Source organism: Schistocerca piceifrons, chromosome 1 (assembly GCF_021461385.2).
Source record: "Schistocerca piceifrons isolate TAMUIC-IGC-003096 chromosome 1, iqSchPice1.1, whole genome shotgun sequence".
Taxonomy (NCBI): domain Eukaryota; kingdom Metazoa; phylum Arthropoda; class Insecta; order Orthoptera; family Acrididae; genus Schistocerca; species Schistocerca piceifrons.
In genome coordinates this window covers 787,995,864-788,017,553 of record NC_060138.1, presented here as the reverse complement: position 1 = coordinate 788,017,553, position 21,690 = coordinate 787,995,864, and the positions used below count along the sequence as shown (strand labels likewise).

The 21,690-nt window shown below is 45.4% G+C and overlaps 1 protein-coding gene and 1 non-coding gene across 4 annotated transcripts in view; both read right to left on the bottom strand.

Moving 5' to 3' along the window:
* Positions 1-21,690, bottom strand: part of LOC124713025 (glutamine synthetase 2 cytoplasmic) — a 414,124-nt gene that overhangs the window by 100,602 nt on the left and 291,832 nt on the right. The gene's annotated exons all lie outside the window — the stretch shown is intronic.
* LOC124721630 lies at positions 14,746-14,852 on the bottom strand. Its single transcript, XR_007006362.1, has one exon. It is a non-coding gene; the product is annotated as a U6 spliceosomal RNA (small nuclear RNA).

The window sequence follows — 21,690 nt, the reverse complement described above, 5'->3', positions numbered from 1 at the left end:
CCCAATTGACAGAATAGAAGACAGCTAAAAACAGGCACGTTGAAAAAGGGCTAAAAAAACACCATACAGAAACGGGGGTCCAAAACTAAAAATTAAATGGCCTTCGACATATTGTTTTGACTGATAAAAAGTAAAACGCGGTCTACAGCCAATGCGTCATTTGCTAAAACGGCTGATAAGACGACAAACCCAAGCAGGAACGTAAACGGTTAAAAAATGGACATTCAGCCAGGAAGTGGTGGACAATTAAAACTCGGGCACAATGTGGACAAAGTGGTGGGGGAATACCACTTACCAAATGACGATGGCTAAAAGGCAGTGCCCAATACGCAACCTAGTTAAAAATTACCTCCTCCCGGCAGGAGGGCCGAGACGAGGTCGTCCAAGCCGCTGGGAGAGGCTTAATAATCCTGAGTTTATTCCCATGAAGGGAGGACCAATAGCAATGCCAAAGGGACACCACCTGACAGACGCCAACACAGAGATAATTGGAGGGAATATAGGAGCTGGTGGGCTGAGGTACAATGACAGCAGCCTCGGCAGCACCATCAGCGGCCTCGTTTCCTGGCAGACTCACATGACCAGGAACCCACAGAAACTGCACAATGGCTCCACCAAGAGTGAGAAAGTGACAGTTTTCCTGGACCTGCTGCACTAAGGGATGGGCTGTGTACACCGCACATAGACCTTGAAGGGCGCTGAATGAGTCTGAGCAGAAGACAATTGAAAAATCAGTGTCACCGTATGTACTCAGTGGCCTGATACAGGGCGAAGAGCTCGGCTGTAAATACTGAGCAGTGTGCCGGAAGCAGATATCTAAAGACACGGGTGCCAATGAAGGCACACCCGAACCCACGGGTAGTCCGAGAGCCATCAATGAATACCAAGGTACTATCGCGATGTTCCATGCGAAGGTCGTGAAACCGAAGGCGATAGACCGAGGCTGGAGTAGTGTCCTTAGGAAGCGAATGAAGGCCAAGGTTAGCATGGGCCGCTTCACGAAGCCAAGCTGGTGAAGGGTTCCACCCACCGCAAAGTTGCAGGTAGTGTGAAGTTAAGCTGAAATGGTTCAAATAACTCTGAGCACTATGGGACGTAACATCTGAGGTCATCAGTCCCATAGAACTTAGAACTACTGAAACCTAACTAACTTAAGGACATCACTCACATCCATGCCCGAGGCAGGATTCGAACCTGCGACCGTAGCGGTCGCGCGGTTCCAGACTGAAGCGCCCAGAACCGCTCCGCCACCCCAGCCGGCTGAAGTTAAGCCGCCGTAGCAAGTACCGAAAGCGGATTTAAGAAAGAAGGAGAGGAAGAAGTCCACATCGCCTGGGAAGTATGAGAAGCAGCACTGACGCAGCTGAACGAGGGTTGGGAGCAACCATCCAATTGTGTGGGAGTCGCTGCATCGACGAGGCTGCTTTGCCAACCAACAGATATGGCTGAGCGCTGTGTCTGCTGTGAGATACAGTACACACCTATATACAAACACAGAGAGCGCAGCCAGCATGCCAAGTCTCCACTGTGGCACCACTTAATTATGGTAAGTAGCCCAAGAGGAAGCACATAACCAGGACCTTGTTGTACTTCGGGAGTAAGTCATGCAGACAGTCAGATCCATCTGCCACAGTTACGCTCTGATGCCACAGAAGGCGCTGATAATTCTGACTACACATGCTTCCGCCTGACGTCAGACAAACAGAACTGAACATTTATTCGCCGACCGCGGATTTAAGCGGACGCACAGTTTCACTTGGCGAGAAGCTATTATATCAGCTACCAGCAGTTACTGTCAGACAGCATCGTTCACAGCGTCGAAGAAACTCCTAAGTGTCTCAATGTGCGTTATTAACAAAGCCAGAATTTAGATACCGTCACCGAGACGAACTAGCAGTTTAGTTAGTTTCGTTCCCTGAGTTAGGATTAGATCAATGTTCAGAACCATGCTTTATCGGCATCACAATGAAGCTAAGTATTTGCACATATTGTTTTATTAAATGAGCGTTATATATACACAAGAAGTTTAATTTTTTAACCGATTTCGGTCACTACGTGCACTTTTTCAGAAGGTTACACCTAACCAATTATTTGCGAGTGTCAGCAAAACGATACATAAAGAATATTGCAGTGGTCATATGGGTCGTAGTGCACTATGAATCGCATGGTCACTGCAATATGCTGTATTTATCCTATTGCTGAAAGTTGCAAATAATGCATTGGGGGGGGGGGGGGGGGGCGGCACTAAGTGCCCGAAATCTGTTACGAAATCAAATATCTTTCATGTAACTGGTTGCTGATTATTTCGACGTATTCAACCACAGTTGCTGAAGATGGATAAAGTACTAAACTTTGTTGTTACTTATTGTGCTACCAGCATTTTCGTAATAGTTCTGAGTTGCTCTGTGACGTGCAGTCACGTCACCTCGATACAGTAACAATTTTCCGTGGTAGAAGTTCGCTCCCTGCTGCCTCTATATTGGGTACCAAACTCGTTTGGTGAACACGACACAGAGGCAGGGTCGGGTGCGATGATAATTAAAAATTGTACGCCGTATTAAGCCATCGTCGAATGGATTTTGTTACTAAACCAAATATTTCGCCCTCTTTGCGGAGAACGTCCTCGGCGCAGTAGGAGGGTGACGGGGGAAGGAAGGGCGTTGATTCGATTCGCTGCAGATGTCTCTTAGCTGACAGTTGGGTAAAAAACAAAACACCGTTTAATAAACTGGAAAATTTTAGTAATTGTAGCATTTCCGGCGCCGAAAGTTCACATTTTATCTTAGGACCCTGTGCTTCGGCAGGACAGCAGCTGTTTAAAGGCCGGGGGCGCACGGCAGCGTAAGGCAGCAATGGCCCAGTGCGCGACCCTCGGTGACGCACGGCGGCTGCTCCACGCGGCACACGCTCTCACAACAGCAGCCTGTGTGACCCGCGCTATCGTGACAAGCTCTCAGATAGCGGCATAACGGAACCAAAGCTAACTGGACCGCAGGGGGTCCACTCTGATTAAGTGGTGCTAACCGCTTCATCGCTCATTTTCTCTAAACTGTCCTCCTGACGGTTTTTTTCCTCAATTGTGTATAACTCACGGAAATAGCCTTTTGCGTTCACTCGACCTGGTCCCGCATTCGTGAGGAAATAGTTCCTACTCCTATTCGACAAACACAGTTACATTTTTCCTGGTTTCCGCTCAGATACCACTAACGACGGAACAGATGCTCGGTTTCCGCTTCTTTGCCAATGTATTTGGCGACTGAGCTGTTTTGATCTCCCCACCGACAGAAGCAAAATCGTACCGGGCAGTGTCTCGCAAGCGACGGAGGTGGCGTTGAAGCATTCTACGGAAATGCTGATTCGAGGGCTTCTACAGCCAATGGCCGTGCCGCAGTGGTAACACCGCTTCCCGTCCGATCACCGAAATTAGGCGCTGCTGGGGTGGGCTAGCCCTTGGATGGGTGCCCTTCCGGTATGCCAAGCGCTGTTGGCAAGCAGGGTGCACTCAGTCCTTATGAGGCAAACTGAGTAGCTACTTTTTTGAGAAGTAGCGGCTCCAGTCTCGTAAACTGAGATAGGGCTGGGAGAGTGGTGCGCTGACCATATGCCCCTCCATATCCACATCCAGTGACGCCAGTGGGCAGAGGATGACACGGCAGCCGGTGGTTACCGTTGGAGCAGTATTTAGCAGAACCAACGGCCTCATTTTCTGGCAGACTGACATGACGAAGAACCCACATAAACTGTACAGTGGCTCCACCAACAGTGAGAAAGTGACAGTTTTCCTGGATCTGTTGCACTAAGGGATGGGCGGTGTACAGCGCACATTGAAGGGGGCTGAGTGAGTCTGAGCAGACGACAATTGAAAAGGCTATGTCGCCGGATGTACTCCGTGGCCTGGGCGAGGAGCTCGGCTGTAAATACTGAGTAGTGTGCCGGAAGCCGATATCGGAAGACACTGGTGCCAATGACGAAGGCACACCCGACCCCACAGGCAGTCAGAGAACCATCAGTGTATACCAAGGTACTACCTCGAAGTCCCATGCGAAGGTCTTGAGACTGAATGCGATAGACCGAGGCTGGAGTAGTCTCCTTAGGAAGCGAATGAAGGCCAAGGTTAACATGGGCCGTTTCACCAAGCCAAGGTGGTGAAGGGTTCACACCCACCGGCAAAGTTGCAGGTAGTGTGAAGTTAAGCTCAAATGGTTCAAATGGCTCTGAGCACTATGGGACTTAACATCTGACGTGATCAGTCCCCTAGAACTTAGAACTACTTAAACCTAACTAACTGAAGGACATCACACACATCCATGCCAGAGTCAGGATTCGAACCTGTTACCGTAGCGGTCGCGCGGTTCCAGACTGAAGCGCCTAGAACAGTTTCTCAAACTCACGAAGTTCCTGCAAGAAGGCCACAGATCATAATCTCCCTAAACGTTCTTTGAAAGATGCCAATTACTAATTAACTACACCGGACTGTTTTGGACGGATACCATTGACTAGAAGCTAATATGGTGCCAATATGGCAGTGTTCACAGCGTTTACGTGTTTCACCAGGTCAGGAATATGTAATGAAATAATTCATCCAGGCTAAGCCGGAACATCGCTTGGATGACAATTATTTAAAGGTAACTAGAAGGTGTTTCTTTGGAAATGTCTTTCAGTAAATTTATACAAACAGCACAACACCAAGCACGCAAATGTTTGTAATGCTAATAATTTCTGTATAGAGTTATTTCTGATTCCAGTCTAGCAAAACTTTTGAGCTCAGAGGAAATAATAGGACATAAATTATTCTGTCTTCACAAGATTCTGCAATGCTAATGTACTACGCAATAATCTTAAACGTAATGTTTCGTTTGCTGCTGGAGAAGAAAATCCGATGAGTAAAAGAAAATTTTCGTCAACATAGTCATTATGAGCAACAATAAAAATAGGGACCACGTACTTTCCGCAACCAATCCGAAAACAAGATGTGAACTAATGGCGAATGTTGTTGAAAGACGCTTTTGCCTGCCAAGTCGCAACGTATCAGTACCTCACTGAATACAAGACGGTCCTACACTGAACTTCAGCTTTCCGTTAAGCATACGCATACAATGAGACCTTTTTTTAGTTTTTGCAATAACGACTGTTCCCTGAAGAAATGCGTGCAGCTGCGTATCAACATTTTCAGTGTTTATCTAGAAGCTAAGCTCATCGCTTCCTGTTGAGCTCAGTTGCATTTCCGTGAAAGTTGCACAGGGTAAAAGGAAACAAGCTGACTGTATTCATAAATTTAAGGCCTAGACAATATAATAAACGGCTATGAAAAGCTCAAATTCTACTTTGGACTGTCAGTAAATTACAGCCTACTAACTTTGGTGACCAATTCATTCGTAAGTATTAACCTCACTGCGTCTTTAGATCAAAATATGCACCATATACTTTACGTCTAGGGCGAAGCGAAGTGTGTATCGGTTCCCAAGTTTTACATAAAACTAGCTTAAAATGAAGGAGACGAGGAATATGGAAAGTAAGATTTAGTGGGATACAGCTCTCAATTTTCTTCAATTCCGTCGGCAATACTATATGTAATTTTCCGTCTTGATTGGTCTTATTTTTAAGAACTGTATCAATAAATGAAACTAATTACATTAACTAGTGATATAATTTTATTACTTATTGACAGAAGAAGTGTCAACTAGATACGAGAAACACCTCGAGGGCTGGCTTGTCGATCCACAGCCTGTGTCTTTAAAGGACCGCATTCACAAGAGGAAGTTTTCCACTTCTTTCACGCAAATTTGACACAGGACTTAACTAGCCTGTAATACAATCTGGAACTACTACCATCGAATCCATCTAAGAACAATACTCAGACAAATATCAGCTTGGATCGATGTCTAAGCATACGAGCAAATGCCTTAATCGGGAGAGTTCCTCACCCCAGAAAGTAAAGAGTGAAATGAAACAAATACGTCACTCAACATCAATTTTTAAAGTAGTGCCTAAATAGCAGAATAAACCCTTGACGAAAACAGACCACCAACACTAATAGGGAATCCTACCGATAGATGAAAATGATCTGGGTAAAGTACAGACCAAAGTACCCGAAATCTGCGTTTGGCACCCATAAATCGAACAGCTGGGGGTAATTGGTGAAATAACGCATACAAACAATAAAATAGCGTTCAGTGGCTTTCGAACTTAGAATTTGGAGATACAGTAAGGTAAATTAGTATTTGCTACCTTCTCACGCATTTGAGCAAGGCTTCCTGTGCGCATTTAATTCTTAATAAGTAATTTTTTTATTTGTACATGGGCTCACAGCCGTGATGAATTTATTAAATGAAACTATTTTCCTGGAAGGCTTTCTATTCAACACTTTAACGTCATGATCAGCCAATGAGGCTTCATAGACATTCACAGATGTGCCATCATTCCTTCAAGTGAGTGACTAAGCAAGGTGCATGATTTTTTTGATAACATTAAGACGAAGGACACAGTTTCATTTCATAAGTACAGGGTGAATCAAGATTTTGTGAACAATCTTAAGTTTGTTTCCTTTTCTATTCCAGGCTATCAGTACCCACGGATGATTCAAAATTAGATGAAGAATCTTAATTTGTTAGTGGCCATGGATGACATTCGCACTGCAGCAGAGAAGAGTGGTTGCAAGCTTAATGGAAGTTGTGCAGGCGGCGGCCAAAGTACCTCGAAGAATTGCAGAACCATTTCCAGACGGCCACCAACTCATTTAACAATTTATCGGGTTTACTAGAAGTTTGCAGCAATTGAGCAGTGGCAGAAAATTATCACGGAAATGCAGGGCGACCTAGAACTGGCAGAAGTGAACATTGCTGTAGTGCAGAAGGCCGTACTACGTAGCCCATCAAAATCGGTGAGCCGTTGCAGTCGGGAAACAGGGATTCCATAGGACAGTGAACCGAAGTATAGCCTTGGCATGCGACCACATCATCTACAAATCGTTAAAGATTTGACTGCTCGGCAGAAACAAGTACGAGTAGAACGCTGTGAAATTCTGGCATAAAAGTGATGGATGAAGCCGGGCACTGTCAGGCAAATCATTTTCATAGACGAAACTATCTTTCATAACGGTAATCATTCTAATCATCGTAAGACTATTTTCTGGGGTAAAGAAAATCCTCGTACCGTTCGTGAGCATCCCCAAAGGTAAATGTATGGTAACCGCTACTGGTGTACTTGGCCCACTTTTCTTCAAACCCCTAACGGTGAATGCACACGACTACTTGCAAATGCTGAAAGAGAGTACCTACAACTTAGACGAGGACGGTATTTCCGACGTGATGCTGCACTGCCCCATATTGCATGATGGCGCAGTGATTAGCAAACTGGACTCGCATTCGGGGTTGTTCAAACCAGCGTCCGGCCATCCTGATTTAGGTTTTCCGTGATTTCCCTAAATCGATTCAGGCAAATGCCGGGATAGTTCCTTGAAAGGGCACGGCCGACTCTCCCCTCCCCCCTCCCCCTCCCCCCCATCCTTCCCTAATCCGATGGGACCGATGACCTCGCTGTCTGGTCCGCTACCCCCGCAACCAAAGAACCAACCCACCCGTATTGCTCGTTCCGTTGGATTGGTCGCGACGGACCATTGTTATGGCCTCCTCAGTCTCTGGATCTTACATCCTGTTACTATCAGTTATGGAGTAGGATAAAGAAGCGCTTTGTAGTACAAAAGTGAGACTTCTATGAACTCAGAATCAAAATAGTGTGACTTCCAACATTCCCCAGAAAATTGTGGCCTGGAACTAAACTGTACTTTTGAATGTTGGTTTGGTGGTCAGGTTGAGTCACTGTATAACGAAAACTCTGAGTAAATGCTTTCTCTGTTTCTCGGCTTTCTTATTATGGAATGAAAACTGTAACGACGATTAATATGACCACTTGTATAAAATGTAGTTTAGTCACTAAAAATCATTTGCCTAACAATGCCCGGCCTCATCCGTGACATTTCTACCAGAATCTCACAGGGTTGTATCCTACCTGCTTCTGCCGAGCAGTCAGATTTTGAAGGATTTGTACGTGATATGGTCGCATGCCAAGGTCCTTGGATACAATTCCGTTCACTGTCCTCTGTGAAATCCCGGTTTCCAGACTACAACGTCTCGTCGATTTTTGATGGACTCCGAAGTATGACCTCCTGCACTATAGCTACGTTTACTTCACTTCTGCCAGTTCTAGGTCACCCCACATTTCGGTGACGATTGTTACTGATCCAGTTGTTCTGGTAAACGCGATAAATTGTTAAACTTGATGACGATGGCCTTTCTGTAGAAGCTCCGTAACATCGGCATCGGTTAAACTGAAGCTTCTCGTCTATGATGTTGAGTTGATGTGCTGCCGCCACACACGCCGTGAGCGATAAGAAACTTCAGCTTAGCGGTGTTTACCGCACGCCTGTTTAGGGTTGGCGGACACGGAGCCAGGCGGCGTAATCAATGCGAGTCGGCAAGTCTGCGGCTGGCTGGCCAGCCGGGCTCGCCTTATTGCGTGTGGGCGGTTGTTCCGGCAACGCGCGACCACGTGACTCGCGCGGGCGCCTGTACGCTCGCGCCCCCCCTGCCGCTTCCCAGAATTCATTGCGGCCCATTTCCCTTAATTGCACGACAGCCGTCGTCCGGGCCTCAGCGCGAAATGAGACTTTGGAGCGTCGCGTCGGCTCTGCACTGCGCCAGTCTTCCGTCTTGTTCGTCCCTCGTCGCCTTTCCCCGTTGATTTACAGTCTGCTACTATCGGGCCATCTGTGGGCGCGATGCAAAACCGTGCAAGTGGAGGTCGAAGAAGGAAAAGGTGCGCGTCGATCAGTTGTGCTCTTGGCGCGGTATTGGAAACCGACACCCTTTACATGTAGCAGTCAGTTTCATCTTACTCCAGGTAGCAACACGCTTGCAGCAGAAGCGTGCTCTTCTCTTATGACGGAGGTGACAAGGGAATATCCATACTTTGCTGCTCCTTTTGTACTCTCGTTATTACGCTATAGGAGTGGTAGAGAGAGAGAGAGAGAGTGTGTGTGTGTGTGTGTGTGTGTGTGTGTGTGTGTGTGTGCGTGTACGCGGAATCGCAGCTGGGACATTCCATTTCGGAAATCGTTAAGGAATTCAGTATTCCGCCATCCACAGTATCAAGAGTGTACCAAGACTGCCACATTTCAGCCATTATCTCTCACCACGAACAACTCGGTGGCCGACGGCCCAAATTAACGACCGAGAGCAGCTGCGATTGCGTAGAATCGTCAGTGCTAACAGACAAGCAACACTGCGTGAATTAACAGCAGAAATCAATGTGGGACGTACGACGAACGTATCCATTAGGACAGTGCGGGCAAACTTGGCGTTAATGGGCTACGGCAGTAGACGACCGACTCGGGTGCCTCTGCCAATAGCACGACATCGTCTGCAGCGCCTCTCCTGGGCTCTTAACCATATCGATTGGACCACAGACGACAGATGAGTCCCGATTTTAGTTGGTAAGCGCTGCTCTTGTCCAACTGAACCGTTCATTGACTGGAAATGGTTTTGTTCCGCTACTATGAGACCGTTTGCAGCCAAACGACAATGGAATTTTTATGGATGACTGTGCGCCAAGGTCGTTGTGCCGCAGTTATTAGCGTTTGGTTTGAAGAACATTCGGGACAGTTCGAACGAATGTTTTGGCCTCCTACATCACCACACATGATTGCCATCTAATATTTATGGGACATAATCCAAAGATCAGTTTATGCACGAAATCCTGCCCCGGCAATTATGGACGGCTACAGTGGCAGCATGGCTCAGTATTCCTGCAGGGGACTTCCAACGGCTTGTTGAGACCATTCCACGTTGAGCTGCTGTACAACACCGGGCAAAAGGAGGTCCGACACGACATTCGGATGTATGTTGGCATTTGTCACCTCAGTGTACTTTGATTCGACAATATTCTTCTCACAGAGTTACTTTGCTAGTATTTTCTCACGCTGTAGCGTTCCGTGTTCCATCTAACAATGGCCTGACCTGTTACAAATTCTCTACCACGGTAATGCCGCCCACCGCTAGAGAAATCTGTGCTTCCACAGTCTGAATATGGGCACAGTCTTGTGTAACTTCGTCGCCGGCAAGACTAAGCCCTGATCTTCCTTCTTCCAATCTCGTGAAATTTAGCTCGTATGCAGAAATGATAACACCATCAGCTATATTCACTGGTTTTACTTTATACGAATACGGTTTAGATGTTGAATTACACCTCTTCACCCCCTCCATGCCTCAGGACCATTATGTCGGTACCATCAATCACACGCACTTTCTGCAGAAGCTCCAAAACAGAGGCGCCCGTCGGACTGAATGTTATCCCCTATGATGCAGAGTTGATGTACTGTTACAGTACACAGATCGAGCGGTAAAAAGCGTCAGTTTAGAAGACGTCAATGTTTTGGACCTTCTACAGAAAGTGTCTCAACATGGTCGCCCTGAGTTAGAGTGGGTTTGAAGATGGAGTACTGAGACACCGAAACTAAATAAAACCGGTAAATACAGATGATCCTTAGTACATATAACACACAACAAAAGCTGTTGTTCCAATTCCGACAGACGATAGGTGAACTGAGTCATGAAATTTGTGTCAGAATCGTTCCCATGTTGTAAGACTCAGAATAAGCAGAGCGGTAATAATAATGTCGTGTGGCTAGGGCCTCCCGTCGGGTAGACCGTTCGCCGAGTGCAAGTCTTTCCATTTGACGCCACTTCGGCGACTTGTATGTCGATGGGGATGAAATAATGATGATTAGGACAACACAACACCCAGTCCCTGAGTGGAGAAAATCTCCGACCCAGCCGGGAATCGAAGCCGGGCCAAAGGATTGACATTCTGTCACGCTGACCACTTTTTTTAAAAATCTCATTTTGTTCTATGTTGCTCTTTGGATTTGTTCGCAGCGGACGTCCGATGACACCCGATCAGGTTCGTTGTTGATCCATTAACTCAGTTTTTCTATTACAGAGGGCAGCTCACCCTCTGGCCGAACACGCTGAGCTACCGTGCCGGCTACCACTCAGCTACCGGGGGCGGACAGCAGAGCTGTCACGTGTAGGGGATTCACACTCACATCTGAGCTCTGGTACAACGGACTGTTTGAATCAGTGATGCACCGGAATTTCAACAGTAAGTCCGTTACCGAGTGCGAATTCACCACGGTATTACACGTTTTTAACAGTCCTTGTCTAGTATTTTATCTTTTTCTTTTCGGCAGATGTCATCGAACAGGGTTGACACTTTCGCGAATGAGAAGGATTAAACCGATTTGATCTGTTTTAGGTAATAAAGTTATTCAGTGTCGACCACAGACAGTGGCTCAGACTTCTTTGATGCATAACAGGAACGCTGAAATCTAGTTGTGTGTGACGTTGTTCCGGGCCGCTATTCTGTGGTAGCATCCATTTCCGCATGTAGTGCTGCCGTTACACAGCAGTGCGAGTGTGCTGCCATTCCAGTGATTCTCGCAGGTCTTATTTTTCGTTCCGCTACATTCCTATGCAGCAGTCTGAGAATAAATATCGAAACAGGAGACCGAGAATTCTTAAAAGACCGATACAATGAAACATTCATGAATTCAGATAAAAACTCTATTCGGTTGGGGAGATTGCATTCTGGCTCTTTATGTTGTTACAGCATCGTTCTCAGCGCCTCTTCGATTTGCTGAATTCGCTATTCCGAACTCCGAAATTGCGCTTGCTTGCAGCGAACAAACCTTTCGCGTCTCACTAACAGAAGTTATTAATTTTAGACAATCAGATGATGACAATCGTAGCCTGTTTCCGTCATATAGTGCAGAGGAGGGAAACAGTGTTAATGAGGCCGGGGCCGCATCAATGAATACAAATATTACAAGGAATATTAAAAAACGACAGGAAATTATTTTTGGTATGAAGAGTGACCGAAGACAAATAGCACAGTATTTAAGTAATCATCAGTCTCTTGTGGAGCATATGGAACATACTAGTGACGATTCTGCAACTGTGGTGGTAGCTTTGAAGAAAATGTCAGCAAAAGCTGATTTTTTAGTCAGCTCAGAGAACGAAGATGTGGAGCACATACGGGCAAAACTCAGAGCGTTGTACAACATACCTTACACAAGTATGTGCCTAGAAAAGTTGCGAAGGATGTAAAAGATCCAACGTAGTCCAATAGCCGTGTTAAAAGGTTGCTGCGAAAGCAAAGATCTTCATTTTTGTTTTAAACAAAGTCAAAGCCTTGTAGACTAACAGAAGCTGAATGAAGTAAAAATATCGCGAGGAGAGTGATGCGAGAAGCATTCGATGTATTTAAAAGTGGATTCTGGCAAACAATCTCACTAAAAATCCTAAGCAATTTTTGTTCGCGTAAAGACAATTAGTAGATCGAAATCCTCTATTCGATGGATCTTCCAAAATTGTTTCACCGCTGAAGATCGTAATACGGTTCCTCCTTTCGACTATCGTACGAATGCTGGAACAGCAGACGTTGAGACAAGCGATCACGGAATAGAAGCTCAAGAAAACTGCTCAACATTCTAAAGGCAACTGGACCGGATGATGTACCCGTGATGGTCTACAGAGATTAAGCGAAAGAACTCGCTCCCCTTTTAGCAGTAGTTTATGATCGATCACTTAGAAACAAAATGTACCTAGCGGTTGGGAAAACACGAAGGGCACTCCTGTCTTCAAGGAAGGCCGTCGCACAGACCCGCGTAATTATTGGCACATATCCCAGATGTCAAACTGCTACAGTATTATGTAACACGTTCTATGCTCTCATACGTTTTTGGAGAAACGAAAATCTCCTCAATGAAAATCGATGAATGCGGCAAACGGAGATTCTGGAAAACGGCTCGCTGTCAGCTTTCTCCGCAAAGTCACGTTTTAATGTGTGGTGGAAGTTGTGTGTTCCACCATCACTTTTCCTGTTCCATTTACGAAACGTTCGCGGGAAGAAAGATAGCTGGTAAATCTCTGTGCGAGCTCCAATTTACCTCCACGGTCTTTTCACGAGATATGAATAGGAGCAAGCAACATGTTGATTGATTCTCCTAGGAACGTACACGCTCTCGGAACTTTCGTTTGACGCTAGAGTTGGCTAAGCAATATGACGCTTTCGCGCTCGCTAGATGAACCTGTAAGACACCTTATTTTCAAACAATTGTATCTCGGAAACAGACGAGAACGGATGGGTTTATATGAGGTTTCCGTTCCGGAGTGATCCGTATTATAACGTTAATCTTGTCTTGTCCCGTAAAAATGCCGCATATGTACATTCTTGTTTTAAATACGTCTACAACGCAGCGAGCAGTGGTCCGTCTTGCACGACTTGGAGAGGTTTCGCTACTCGAGATAGCCGAGACTGTCGCTAGCTTCCTTTTTCGTAGCCTATAGGTAAGCTGAGGGCGCGCAGCCTCTTTGGCTTACGACGCGAAAAGCTGCAGCAGCCGTGATGATTTATTATAGCTCGGCGCCCGTATAAAATTCCAGAGAGGCTAACCGCCGGAGCAGCGGTAAACAATGCTAACGATCCTGAGCATCGGTAAACGATTAACACGCCAGCAGCGGCACACGATAGCCCTCTCACCTGATCCTCGTCGTGCTGCTCGCTTTCTGGCCGCTAATGAGAGGCCAAAAGCTCCGCCTCGGCCGTAATTTTATGTGCGCTATTTAACGTCTATTGTAGCCCTACTACAATACAGCGCTCCTATACACTCTTTCCCCGTCAAATCTGAAAGAAGGCTAGTCTAGAATGCGGGGTGAGCCAGCCAGGGCGATTTTCCTGCAAGGCATATAGCTTGGCAACGCGCCAGTTTCACGCAGCCAATGGTAGGTGGGGAAAGTGGTCATTCCGAGCACAAACTGAGACCATTCCATGTTCTTCACGTGTTATTCGAGGTATGTAATGAAGTTTGAGAACACATGTTTGTAGCGCAATGTTAGGACAAGCAGCGTTGTTGGCAGTTTCACTGCGAAGCGCAAACGACTGCGGGCAACAATAGTCGTCTGTGGAGCTCCGCCAAAATTAAGGCTTGCCATACAGACTTTCACAAAATGGCGTCACGTGACATTGAGGTAGGTGCACGATGCAGCTGTGCCCAGCGAACTTGTTATATCGACTCGACTATAGGTCACATTTTGTTGGATAACCAGTTTCGACCCTTTTTTAGGTTATCCTCACCGATTATTAAAAAAGGAAGGAAAAGGTGTACGATAGTATTTTTAATCTTTATTTGGCTTAGGCTTTTACTTTAAAATGTTGATGTATCATAACACTGTCAACCACGTGACAATATGTGCATAAACTTCTTTGCAGTTCAATTTTCATGAAGTCAGCAGTTTCAACTGAAGCTTTGCCAACAGAATTGCGATTCACAGTAATTTGGTGTAATTTGCTTCACGTTTTATTTTTATTTAGCATACTTTCACTGAAATGATAATTCAATCAAGACACTACGCTGCCGGCAGGCGTTTATATACATCAACGGGGACAGTTGAAAATGTGTGCCCCGAAGGGGACTGGAACCCGGGATCTCTTACTTACATGGCAGACGCTGTTTCCACCTTTTTTTCATTTTTCATTTTTCATTTTGTTCGGTATTGTTCGTTGCGTTTGGTTTGGGCGGACGTCACAAGACATCCGTTTAAGTTTATTGTTGATGCCTTTACTCTTTTTTTTTTTATTACAGAGGGCGAGCAGCCCTCTGACCGAACACGCTGAGCTACAGTGCCGGCTGAAAATGTGGAACGCTTCACGATTTTGCGTGTCATCCTTGTGGAGGGGCCATGCTAATCTTCTCTGTATCGTTCTAATTTTAGTATATGTACTGCCGAAGCAAGTACTATCTGAGCCACCGAGGGCACAGCGGATAGTGCGACTGCAAGGGCTTAAATCCCTTGCACGCTCCCCGTGAGACCCACATTCCCAACGTAATGTCCACACACTACATTCGTAGTGCCCCTGCCCACTATACTCATTATTCGCGGCAGACAATCTGACCGAGTCCCGTAAGAGTTCGGGCAAAATGTGTGCATGCACACAGAAGGAGGTCAATGGCCGGTCAGCCTTAACTATATATCAAGACGCTTTCTGTTCTTTCGGACATGTCCGAAAAAACAGATACCATCTTCATATATATACTTTCACTTTATATATTTCTCGTATTACGTCTATCTTTGTACTATCGCATGCATTTTTCTTACCTTGGTAGTAAATCAAATGCGGTAATTTGGTCGTGGGGCGACGATCCCAGTGAACATGGTGATATGACCAGAAGCTCGGCTACATTTACTGAACGGCATCACAAGCTATGTACATCTCACATTACCTTACGTTGTCATTTCAGCAACATCACATGCCATTAATTTCTTTCTATGTTGTTAACTTTCGTAATTAAAACTCTTTTTGCTTTCTAATTCACTGCCCATTCAGTCATTATATTGACATAAGGATTTGACGTGTACTACTACGAAACACAGTCTAGTTTTTCTCTCTCGTTGGCTAGTTACTGTCAGCTGCTGAGACAACACCACTGCGTCCATTGCAATCGCTGCCAACATTGTTCCGCTAAACACGTAACAGTACTGCACCTGATGTAAGACTCTTACGCTTAAAGAACTTTAATGCGTTTTATTAAACAATGCCCTGTATCTTCAGAACCAATTCACGAACATCAATAAAGTTAAAATGTAGAAGATTTTTATAAGAACACCCCCTGTACCGGAAGATGTGAGAAGATGTGATAATGTCTTACAGTCATAAATACGGTCATTCGAGAATGAAAATTAAGTGGCACTTTTCGCTATGAAACCTTTCACTTTCTGACTAAAATGGTCCAAACGTTTGCTCCGAACTCTTAACCTAAAAGATAACGCGTGGTCAGATGTCAAGTTTCAGTAGTGTTCTTACTTGCTGTGAAGATCGTTAATAAAACAGAATTACACGCAATGGCTCCTGCCGCAATGAGAAAAAGGTGTGGTCACCCAAAAAGCTCATTACGAGTTTGTTCTGGATCAAGTTGTTTTGTTAAGTTAATTTCGCCATGCTTTTCTGGCCATCAGAAACAGCTTCTGCAAAATCAGACTATCACATTGAGGTTACACTAGGCAGCACGAAAGAAAACATTTAACAACAACAGATGACTAAAGTTTCTCCAGTTAACAGCTTACAGAAAGTTCCAGTACAATTGATTTTACGATGTATGGAGCATAAACTAAGACATATCGCGTCCAAAAGAAATGAGAGACCTTTTAAATCCATACCTCTAACGCTTGTTACGTGCAGAATCGTACAAGGTCAAAGCCATGAAATGACGCCTTTAACAGCAAAGCCGTTGTCCAAAAACCTGCGCAAATTTAGGAAACGACGTCTTGTCAATTCCAACTCTTTCTGTTCACATGTGGAACAGTCATTTACGGTAGACTGAATAGCAGATAAACAGCTGCCGAGATTACAGCAAGACTTTCAAAGCTTATCACATTACCAACCAGTAACGATGATAATTGACGTACACCTGCAAATCTATGATTCACTGTAGGAATTTATCGCTGTACCTTGAGGGTGGTTCTGCAGAATATGCCTCAAGATCTAAGAAATGATTAAGTGTATTAATGCTGTGCTGATGTGCTGCTAATACACCGCCACTTCACTCTAATTTCTATCAAATTTGGAACGGTACTAGAATTTTAAACTGTTTCGGATCGTTAAACAGCAAGAAATCACTGGCAATAACTTCACTGACGCTTATCGGGAATGGCCTATCAGCAGAAGATCAGAAACTTGACACTATCCTTTGTATAAAGTTTGTTTGTGATGTTCTACTGATGAGCCATATCCGAAACGCTTCGATAAAGATTTCGTAACAAGCGATTCTTGCTGTTAAGCGACTTAAAGCATTAATTATGGCGTGCTGAGTGGTTTGTGTAACTGTGCTGGATCTCCAGCACAACCTTGTATCGCAAATTAAACTAATTTGCCATTACAAGTATCTCTGACGTTCTTTACGTACTACGGGGAAATACGTAGTGTATAAACGGAGTCCCGTTAGCGTAAATTTAACAAAGTAGCACAGGTGGAGTATTCGAGTATTCATGGATCCAACTGAAAATTAACACGACTGTAAGAAAATTATCTAAAACCACAAAACATTCTGAAACTCGCTCATATGGAACGTCGAAAGTGTGGTCTTCTCTAGAGTTCAGGCAGTAGCAGCAAGTGTATGTTGCAGTCCCTCACTCAGTGAAAGTCGTCAACACATTTCACAGCTCGCTAGACTTCGCTGTCTGCTCCAAACAGGTTTTTCCAGTTCTCGCACACGTTTGCTACATCACTGCAACGGCGGCTTTGCCGACCTTTATTTATTTTCTTGTACTGTGTTGAGTGGGCAGTAGCAAGTGACCGTCTTAAGAAGCGAATACAGCTTGAGGGAGCGTGTCTAGAGGACAGGACAGTACAGAAATACTGGGAAAGTGTACCGTCGCAACGTAGAACACACTCATGTGTCGTATCCTGGACTATTGTTCGAAAACAAGGATAGACTGGTGGAATATGAATTTCCAGCAACTAGCAGCTCCTGCTTGCACAGAGAGAAGTTGGTTGTCGTAAGCATATGTCACAAAAGTTAACCTTGTTATCTGTTATGGTGGATCGCTGATACGTGACTAAAGTGAAACGATCCTCATGCTTCCAGAATGAATTTTCACTCTGCAGCGGAGTGTGCGGTGAACTGAAACTTCGTGACAGATTGAAACTGTTTGCTGGACCGGATCTAGAAGCTGGTGCCTTTGCATTTCTCAAAAAAATGCTCCGCCGCTCTCGCGGGTACTGGCGGAAATTCAAATGGTTCAAATGGCTCTAAGCACTATGGGACTTAAGATCTGAGGTCATCAGTCCCATAAAACTTAGAACTCCTTAAATCTAACTAACCTAAGGACATCACACACATCCACGCCCGAGGCAGGATTCGAACCTGCGACCGTAGCAGCAGCGCGGTTCCGGACTGAAGCGCCTAGAACCGCTCGGCCACATCGACCGGCACTGGGGGAAGTGAAGCTGTGGGTGGTGCTTGGGTAACTCGTCCTGTGTCGGCACTGTAGCTCAGAGTGTTCGATCTGAGGACTGGCCACACACTGTAGCAAAACAAAAGCTGAGAAACTCATCGACTGACAAAGATGTCGTGCGACATCCGCATAGAACCGCTGACGAACAACCAATGAAGAAACAGATCGACCGAAAAAGGAAAAGATGTCGGTAGAACTCTTGCGATACGCGAAGGTTCCAAATCAGAGTTCTGGTCCGTCACAAAGTTTTAATCTGATATCGAGTTCCGTGATACTAATGCAATGGAGAAATATAACTGAATGACAACACATGCTTCTGAGGCAGAGTGAAAACATGTGGGTCTTTCAGATTTGTGCCGGGGTGGCCGAGCGGTTCTAGGCGCTACAGTCTGGAACCGCGCGACCGCTACGGTCGTAGGTTCGAATCCTGCCTCGGGCATGGATGTGTGTGATATCCCTAGGTTAGTTAGGTTTAAGTAGTTCTTAGTTCTAGGGGACTGATGACAGAAGTTAAGTCCCATAGTGCTCAGAACCATTTGAACCATTTTTTTTTTTCAAATTTGTGATATTACTGGCGCAGAGCATCAATGATAAATTTTAGCTACACAGCGTATTTTAAGTCACCACTCTTGTAAATAATTTAATGGGTACACCGATTACCAATGACAGTTCATTATCAACGGTAGTAGCCTCATGGAAATGTTTGACGTAGACATCGGCTACCTAGTGTTAATTGACTACTGACAGTGACTAGTCAGTTTAAGCCATTAAAAATTTCAAGTCAGCACGGATAAATTTTAGGATATTTTAATCCAACTTTTATGGTGGAATATCATTCAGTGTCAGAAAAAAAGGACGATGTAGTGGATTCGGAGATTAGAATACAACACGTGAAGAAAAACCAGTTGCAGCTTCCAAACGCTGAAAATACGTCAACTTATATCATGACGTATAGTCAACGTTGACATCGACTTACTGGAAGCTATGTCCTTTGGTTTAAAAGATAGGCAGAGGAATCCTGAGAATGACCGATTATATACTCAAGCGTGTATCTGCCAATAAGCGCATATTCAAACGTGCGTGTTCCCAATCGTATGCATTAGTTACCAGCGGGCAGCGTCCATTTCGTGCGTTGCAAGTCTACATAATTTATTATTTACCCTTTAAACACGTGACGCGATAATGTATGGTCCATTGTATTTCATACGGCTTCAAGAGGTTCAGATTGCAAAATGGAATGTTATAGTTCGGAGTAGGTATTAAAATCCATGGAGAAGAAACAAAAACTTTGAGGTTCGCCGATGACATAATTCTGTCAGTGACAGCAAAGGACTTGGAAGAGCAGTTGAACGGAATGGACAGTGTCTTGAATGGAGGATACAAGACGAACATTAACAAAAGCAAACAAGGGTAATGGAATGTAGTCGAATTAAGTCGTGTGGTGCTGAGGGAATTAGATTAGGAAATGAGACTTAAAGTAGTAAAGGAGTTTTCCTATTTGGGGAGCAAAATAACTGATGATGGTCGAAGTAGAGAGGATATAAAATGTAGACTGGCAATGGCAAGGAAAGCGTTTCTGAAGAAGAGAAATTTGTTAACATCGAGTATAGATTTAAATGTCAGGAAGTCGTTCCTGAAAGTATTTGTATGGAGTGTAGCCATGTATGTAAGTGAGACGTGGACGATAAATAGTTTAGACAAGAAGAGAATAGAAGCTTTCGAAATATGGTGCTACAGAAGAATGCTGAAGATTAGATGGGTAGATCACATAACTAATGAGAAGGTATTGAATAGAATTGGGGAAAAGAGGAGTTTGTGGCACAACTTGACTAGAAGAAGGGATCGGTTGGTAGGTCATGTTCTGAGGCATCATCAAGGGATCACCAATTTAGTACTGGAGGGCAGCGTGGAGGGTAAAAATCGTGGAGGGAGACCAAGAGATGAATACACTAAGCGGATTCAGGAGGATGTAGGTTGCAGTAAGTACTGAGAGATGAAGAAGCTTGCACAGGATAGAGTAGCATGGAGAGCTGCATCAAACCAGTCTCAGGACTGAAGACCACAACAACATTTAGCATGAAGCTGTTAGTGGATTAGCCACTTCTGAAAATGGCAATCAGTTGCCGAAAAGCGTAATGTGGACACCGTGGTTACAATGTCATCTTGACGTATTAAAGAATTACACACACATTTATAAGGTCGCATACTTCCGTTTGTCCACGTGTCAGTCGCAAGTCCAGATAACGACGCTGAGGTAGTGTAGAACGAGCCGCCACACTTTGGTCCACGCGAGCGGCACTCTGCCACGTGATGCTTACCTGGCTGTGGAGGAGAGACAGACAGACGGACGGACAGACAGACAGACAGACAGACGGAGCTGCGCTGCGCTGCGCGGCGTGGCGGGCGAGGTCGCGGCTGCGCTACGACTGACGCAAGGCGAAGCGAGCAGCGAGCAGTGAGCCCGCACTCGCGGTCACAGCTGGCGGCTGGCCGCGGTTGCCGCTATCGCCAGATAGCCAGCCGCGTGTTTACTGGCTAAGCACGCCGCGCCGAGCGCCGGGCTCACTCACCGCCTTCTGTTCCGTCCTACTCTCCTCTCGTGTCGTGTCGTACGCTTCCATCCTCTCGAGCTGTCTAACACCCTCAGTACATGCCATCTCGCTTGGGAGACGTCTGTTATTGGGTGGGTTCAAAATGGGGGGGGGGGGGGGGGGGGGGAGTGGAAGTCCGGCAAAAATCTCACCAAATCTCATTTAAGGCGGGAGGGCAATGAAAATCTCACGTCACTTTGTAATTCGAGAATATACATCTCTAGCTTAGCGCCCGCTGCTTCGCTCTACATCTACTTTATACTCCGCAAGCCACCCAAAGGTGTGTGGCGGAGGGCACTTTACGTGCCACTATCGTTACCTCCCTTTCCTGTTCCAGTCGCGTATGGTTCGCGGGAAGAACGACTGCCGGAAAGCCTCCGTGCGCGCTCAAATCTCTCTAATTTTACATTCGTCATCTCCTCGGGAGGTATAAGTAGGGGAAGCAATATATTCGATACCTCATCCAGAAACGCACCCTCTCGAAACCTGGCCAGCAAGCTACACCGCGATGCAGTGCCTCTCTTGCAGAGTTTGCCACTTGAGTTCGGTAAACATCTCCGTAACGCTATCACGGTTACCAAATAACCCTGTGACTAAACGCGGCGCTCTTCTTTGGATCTTCTCTATCTCCTCTGTCAACCCGACCTGGTACGGATCCCACACTGATGAGCAATACCCAAATATAGGTCGAACGAGTGTTTTGTAAGCCACCTCCTTTGTTGATGGACTACATTTTCTAAGGACTCTCCCAATGAATCTCAACCTGGCACCTGCCTTACCTACAATTAATTTTATATGATCATTCCACTTCAAATCGTTCCGCACGCATACTCCCAGATATTTTACAGAAGTAGCTGCTGCCAGTGTTTGTTCCGCTATCATATAATCATACAATAAAGGATCCTTCTTTCTATATATTCACAATACATTACATTTCATTTGTCTATGTTAAGGGTCAGTTGCCACTCCCTGCACCAAGTGCCTATCCGCTGCATATCTTCCTGCATTTCGCTGCAATTTTCTAATGCTGC